This window comes from Balaenoptera borealis, assembly GCF_965194805.1.
Source record: "Balaenoptera borealis genome assembly, chromosome: 17".
Taxonomy (NCBI): domain Eukaryota; kingdom Metazoa; phylum Chordata; class Mammalia; order Artiodactyla; family Balaenopteridae; genus Balaenoptera; species Balaenoptera borealis.
The window spans coordinates 82,698,681-82,705,561 of NC_138876.1; the positions used below are offsets into that span (position 1 = coordinate 82,698,681).

Genomic DNA, 6,881 nt, shown 5'->3' on the forward strand with positions numbered 1-6,881 from the left:
AGGCCTGCGGACGGACGGGAGCTCTGCTGAGCGGCACGCGGAACCAACGAGACCCCCGCCCCGGGGACAGCCGGTGTCCTCCCGCCGGGCGGCCCGGGGCCCGAGGCAGGCCCGTTCCCAACGGCCACGCTGTTCCCGGCTCTGCTTTGACGCCATCAGGAGGACGGCCCGGGAAGATGCGGCCACACTGCTGAGCCCGGCGCGGCGTTTACACCGAGTCACCCCCGTCACCCAACGGAGGGTCCTTTCAAAGTCTTCAGAGGCACACAACCTTGAAAATGGTGAGGAATGCGCTGCTCGTTCAAACTAGGGCTTCTGTCCCCAGGAGCGGTGCAGCCCGGCTCCAGCACGTGCCAGACGGCGGCCCCCGACAGCAAGGGCCCAGGGGCGGCCGCGACGCGGGAGGCCTTGTGCGAAGCCAGCTGCTCGTTCTTCAGGCCCGCGCGTTGCCTCCCCCACTACAGCGGCCGTGTGCTTGAGCCGGAGTGACCAGTGACCCACCCACCGGGGAGGACCGCCCTGCCCGCCGCAGCCGCAGCCCCAGCCGCAGCCCCACGCTGCGCGGGGCTCTCGCCTCGGGGCCCAGAGCTTCCTCACCGCGGAGGCTACCGCGAGCCTGAGTTCTCGCGAGCTCACGCGGCTCCGCCCCTCGCTCGGGGCAGCGGCTGGGAAGGAGGCGCGCGGGCCCCGCCCCGGCCCGGCCCGGCCCGGCCCTGCTGCTGCGCCTGCGCGGAGCGCCGCGGACGCCCCGGGGCGGGTGCGACTCCAGCCGCCCACCAGGCCGGGCCGGGCGTGGCAGGTCTCTGGGGGGAGCGCCCTCACCACGCCTGCTGGGTGCCACCACGCTCTCCCGAAGCTCGTCAGCCGCTGCGTCTGCTCAGAGGAAAGTGCAGGACGCCTCGCCTGCCAGCGGGTGCCCAGCCCCACCTCGCCCCGCGCCCGGGCTGTCTGATGGCGCCCGTCCCAGGAGCTGACCTCGGCCAGCCTGGTCCACCACCGGCCTTTCCCGACCGGCGGCCCCGCCCCTCCACGACCCAGCGGGGCATCACCTCCTGGCGTGGTCCTCCACTGACCCCCCCGGCCCCGGGACAGGGCACTTTGCCGTGTTTTCTGCCTGGGTAAGAGTTTACTTGAGGAGAAGGTCAGGTTCAAGGTGGAGATAAAGTTTAATCATCTGTGATGAGTTAGATGGCGGCTCGTCCAGTGTCTTCCAAAGTGCGCCTGGCTGATCCCGGGACCCTGCAGTGAAGTTCACTTCTGATTATAGTCTAAAAACATATGCTCGCCGTTATAAAAACTTCTTTGTCGTAGTGAAATTTTGACTTGAAAGATACATTCATAGGGTAAAAATTTAGTTTCTAAAGTAAATTACTCTCAAATTAGTTTTTTAAGTAATTAGGGTTAGGTCCCCGGGTTGGGGGCTCTGCACACCGTGGGTTGCTCACATTTTTCCTTTAAAAGGGAGAACTTGGGTATTATCCAAGTTTTGAAAAATATTAGAACACGAAGTCTGATCTTAACTATGTAAAATGCATTCACAGAAAAAACTGAAGGGAAACATAATAAAGAGTGAACACTGGATATTTCCAAAGGGAGCCATGGGTAATTTGTTATTTCCATGCTGTAAAATGTGCATCATTCACTTTTATCCTAGAAAAAAAGAGTCAGTTTTTAAAATCTATCAACTCTGTGTGAAGACCATTGCAAATGGCATGCTGAACTTAGCAACCAAGTTACCAAGCAAAAATCCAGAAACACGTTCTATTAATGTGAAAAAAAAATTTAAGAATCAATATTTTGGGAGGTTTCTAAAGTTCCTTGATTTGTATTTTCCTACAAATGCATAGAGGTCTGAAGTTCGTGTTGGAGCATTTTCACAGAACACGTAGTGGATTACTCAGGAGATAAGGTAGAAGCAGCCGCCAGCACAGGGTGCCTCGTATGCCGGAGCTCAAGGGTGGCGTTCCTGAGGTCTGGGACAGCCACCCGGGCAGGCGAAGAGGAGGGGGCACACAGGAAATAAAATGGGCAACATATTGAAAATCGTTGAAGCTGCATGCTGGGAAAATCGGGTTCATTATACTGTTTTCTCTACTTTAGTGTATGCTTAAAAATTTCCATAATACATGTTTAAAAAATAAAAGCACAAAACTAACCACTCAGTGAGATACTATTCTCCATCTCTCAAAATGGCTATAAAAAAGATCAGTAACACCAAAAGTGGTCCAGATGTGGCACTCTGAGAACTCTCGAGCAAACCAAATCCGTTTAGGAGACAAACGCTCTTTATAGTGAAGCCTGCATTTTAAAACATGGATTGGATAGAAACTTTATGGGTTTTTTATCTATGCCACAGCCTAAATCTTTTCATGCCTGGACAAACGCTCGTGTTTAAATCACGTGTACATTTATTTGGAGATGATTTTCCTCTGCGTGTGTGTGTGTGTGTGTGTGTGTGTGTGTGTGTGTGTGTAAAACTGATCACACAAAATTCAAGTCCTCTCATCCTTTCTAGATGTGATTAATTTGGCTTAGACTACAAACGGTATAAGACTAGCCCAAAACTTGTGATGGGCGGGCAACTTTGATGTAATTGTGACCTGAGCAACGCAAACCCTTGTCACCACAGTGTACACATCATAGACGTCCATGTGCCACTGTATACACCGGAGATCTCTATTAACTTAACACTTAGGACCTGCATACACAGAAAGAGTTCATATGTCTCAGCTCTGAGCGATGGACGTTTTCATATTTTTTAGTTCATTTACTTAAAATGTAATAAGTCACCAGCAGTTTACGGAATTTGTTTCCTATTTAAAGAATGTTGCCTAAGAAATAAAGGAGATGAAGTCTAATGCTGAACTATGACAATTCTAAAGTTCTTGTATAATTACAGTACGTTACAACCATTCGAGACCTGACAATTCATGTTGAACTATCAAGTTAAAATATTCTTTGAGCTCAGTGATTATGACTTTTTTCTAATCTTCTAACACTGTGTATGCAGGTTTCATTTTCACAATCTTAAAAAATGTGCATAAAATCACTAGAATGTTATCCTTAAAAAACATGTTGAAATAAAGCACAGAAGAGTGAAAACACAGATATAGATATGGATACAGATACAGATATAGATAAAGATGTAGATAAGATATGGAGATGGAGATGGGGACCGGGGTGGGGATGGGGGTGAAGGTGGAGGGAGACACAGAGAGAGACAGAGTCAGAGGGGAGGACAGAGTGAAAATCCACATGACCACTGCCTAGATCCAGACCCCGAGCAGAGCGAGGAGCCCAGAAACTCCCGCTGTGATTTGCCCAATCATGACGACCTCCCTTCTCACGAAAAGTAACCGCAATGCAGATTTATAACACCAGTTTGTTTGCCTGGTTTGTTACTTTATATAAATAGAATCATACTGTATCTATTCTCTGGTGTGTGTCTGCCTTCCTTATTTCAACATTCAGTTTGTGATTCATCCCCCTCCTGAATGTAGCTATTGCTCATTCTATTTCAGTGCTTTTTTAGACCTCACTGCATGCAGATCCCACAAAATACATATCCATTTTGCTGTAACGGACTTGAGTTATTTCCAATCAGGAGCTACTACAAACGCTGTTGCTATGAATATTCTTGAACAAATCTCTCGCTGCCGTGTGGATGCATTTCTGTGGGGTGTATATGCAAAGGGGAGACATTTTTTGTAGGTAATACCAAACTTTTTCTGAAAGTGGTCCCTGTTAAAAGAAAGACATAGAGCAACTCGGGCTTACAGACCCAGAAGAACCAGGACACTCGTTTGAGAATTGACTAAAAACTAACCCGAGTGTAACTTACTTAAGAAGCAAACTTTTCCTTTACGAATATATTTTTCCATTGAAATGCATCCCTATGAAAGAGAGGTTCTTATACTGTCTCAGCGTGGAAGTGATTGAATTCTCTGCTACACTCTGAAGCCCGCGGAGGTTTCTAATAGGGCAAACGATGTCTTCGGGCAAGCTTTCCTTTCTAGATGTTGAGAGAGAGGCATAAAACCACACGGGTATGCGAAGTGGCTGAAGTAACAAGACTACTACGTTTAAGTCCACACATCCAAACGGCTGCCGTCCTTTAAACGGGCCATTTTGGGGAAACTTGGGCATTTACAAAAAGAGGAGACTCTCAATTAAGTAACGATGGGCGCAGCCTTCCGGGTGGGCACTGGGAAGGCCGGCAGCCCACACCCACTCCCAGCGCCCGGGCCCGCCGTCTTCTAAACGCAGGGCTGAGCCTTGAGCCCGCTAGATAAACCCTTCCGTGGCTCCCCTTCCTTCCAGGTCCAAGTCTGAGCGCTTGTGCCCTGCCCACAAAGTCTCTGCCACTCCTCTGCAGACCGCCAAGACCCTTTCAATCCAAGCTCTCTGCACAAAGTGCCATGCGCCTCTTCCAAGGGAGTTACAGATACTCGCGTATCTTTGTGTCGGCCTGTGCGGTGGGCGCAGTTGTTCACAGCCCCCTCTTGACAGATGAGGAAACCAAAGCACGAGGAGGAAGCTGCCTCTGGTCACAGGCGGGGCGAGGCGGGGCGGGGCGGGGCACCCCAGGCGGGGCACCCCAGCCCGATCGACGTGGACCAGGCTTGCTCCCACCCACCGTGCGCGGCCCACCCCGGCCCCGTCCACTCGCCGCCTCTCCGCCCCCTTCGTCCCGCGGGGCTGGCGCCCTCCCCTCCACAGCTGGTCTCCCTGGACCCTGTCACGCCTCTTCTTGTCCTCCTGGGATCCTCTTTGAGCCACCACCGTACTTTATCCTTTTTTTAACGTGGATATTTTAATGACATTATTATCTTTCATGTGTGTCCTCTACTAGAGTGAGGATTCATTGAGAGATAAAGTGAAAAACTGTATTCGTCATTTTTTATCCCAAGAGTCTGACATGGTGTTTGGATCACATCAGCAATTCAGTAGATTTTGGCTGATTGATTGGTTGATTTGCTGGAAAGGATAGTTCAACATGAATTGTCAGGTCTCGAATGGTTGTAATGTACTGTGATTACACAAGAACTTTAGAATTGTCATAGTTCAGCATTAGACTCCATCTCCTTTATTTCTTAGGCAACATTCTTTAAATAGAAAACAAATTCCGTAAACTGCTGGTGAATTACTACGTTTTAAGTAAATTAACTAAAAGATATGAAAACGTCCATCGCTCAGAGCTGAGACATATGAACTCTTTCTGTGTATTCAGGTCCTAAGTGTTACGTTAATATAGAGATCTCCGATGTATACAGAGAACGGCCAGCGAAAGGAGGGGAGAGAAGAAGGAAGGGAAGGAGGGGCCGGCTGGGGTGTGGACCAGCAGGAGTGAGTCAGAAACGCACGGGTTGGAGCTGCGGTCTGAACACTTGTTAGCTGTTGTACAGGTAACTGACTCTCCCCAAAACCTTGTTTCGGAATTTGTTTACTAAGCATAAAAATGACTATTTTTGCACAGTAATTATAAGAATTATAATTCTTATATGTAAGATATATGTAAAGTGGCCTGCACACAATAAACACACTATGGCCACTATGCTTAATGACATTTATGCTCATAGTAGCATTTTCTTTACTCTCTGGTAACTTGTACCCTGCATGACATAAAATCAGTCATTCTCACTTTCAGGAAAGGCCACCTGAAGAACAGAGGCAGCGTTGAATCCTCCTGAGGCCGCTCCTTTCCCAGCTTTGAAATCAAACGATCACAGCAAATGTGCATCACAGATACTGCGAGGTTAATCATTAAAATCACTTCAGGAATTCTAAGTGATTTCCAAGCACTGGCTATAGGTGCAATAAGGCAATTTTTTAGATAGTGTAGGCCTGTTATTTTAGAGCATAAGTATTTCTGGGATTATAATAAACCATATAAAATACCATTTTCCAGGGACTTTCAAAATGACAACTTTGCACCCGTGACGACTAGACACACGAGTTAACAGATCCTGGGTGTGGTCAACGGACTGTGTGTGAAATGGGGGCAGGCACTACTTTTTAATGAGTATTTTATAAAGCCTCTTTTTGGATCTATTCGGCATCCAAGGGGACACCACTTTCTGAATTGTTTGTGACCAAACCCGCACTGCGATGAGCTGGAGGGGCTGGTGGAAGATGAAGAGGTAGAAAACAGATGGGGGGGCCGGCCCGTCGGCCCCGAGGGGCAGGGCCTGGGAGCCGCGGTCCCACCAGAGCCCTGGGGACGGGGACACCGGGGGGTGAGGACCTCAACCAGAGCAAACTCAGGTAACGTGAGAAGACCACGGCCGCAGAGGTCAAACCGTGTGAGCAGAGAGTCCGGAGGTGGGGGTGGGGGTTGGAGGGGTGGGGACCGAAGGGTTATTGTCGCTCAGGAGGGTCACCCCCGGTAACCAGAGGCCGGAGGGAACAGGCAGCTTGGTGGACACAGGGGTGGAAGCAAGTGGACGTCTTCTCTGCTCAGTGAACAAGAAAACGAAGCCATCAGCTGAGAATGAGGGGTGACAATTTGAAGAAAGAGGAAAAGGCGTAAAACCTTCATCTGGAGAAACGCGATCTGATTTCTTGTCAGTACGAACCCCCTAATGTGATGGCTGCCACACTCGGTGCCCGGTGCCGGCTGGGCACGGGCTTGGGCTCTGGCCAAAGGGGGCACGCCAGTGGGAGGAGGGCAGGGGGTGAGCTGCAGGAGGAGGAGTGATGGTGGTGGTCCCGCAGCTCAAGCGGGCAGGAAGGAGGAGAGGACGTGCGGAAGGTGGGCTGCAGTAAGGGACCACAGGGTCCCTGGCGTTCGGGTCCCGGGGGTCACAGAACTCCCAGGCTGGGGAATCTTGGGCAGCATGTGCTGGGGAGACAGTCAGATGGGAGCACGGGGAGAGGGGTGA

General features: G+C 50.2%; 1 long non-coding RNA gene across 1 annotated transcript; it reads left to right on the forward strand.

The window, feature by feature from the left end:
- The first annotated feature begins 670 nt into the window (after positions 1-670).
- On the forward strand, positions 671-6,596 carry LOC309615382. The gene is made up of 3 exons (XR_014236786.1): positions 671-1,118; positions 5,231-5,405; positions 5,648-6,596. It is a non-coding gene; the product is annotated as an uncharacterized lncRNA (long non-coding RNA).
- The last annotated feature ends 285 nt before the right edge of the window (positions 6,597-6,881 follow it).